Genomic DNA, 333 nt, shown 5'->3' on the forward strand with positions numbered 1-333 from the left:
TTACTCATAATTTAGTATAACATTACTACTGATTTTTTTCAATTATGTATAGATATAGCTCAAAAAATAACTTTAGTATTAAGGAGTAATATATTTGCCTCAAACAATATATTAAATATTAAAATTTTGTTAAAGAAAATACCACGTTCACAACTGCAACTAAATTGTCTAAATAGAATGCTAGCCCCATTGGGTGAAAGATATACATCGACATCATGCCATAAATATTGTCTGGAAAACACACAATGTGTTGTTCAGATTTAATTAATATAATATATTTCATTGTATGTCATTATATGAGGAAGAATGCTTAAATGAAACAAGCAATAAATA

This window comes from Macaca mulatta, chromosome 14, assembly GCF_049350105.2.
Source record: "Macaca mulatta isolate MMU2019108-1 chromosome 14, T2T-MMU8v2.0, whole genome shotgun sequence".
NCBI lineage: Eukaryota > Metazoa > Chordata > Mammalia > Primates > Cercopithecidae > Macaca > Macaca mulatta.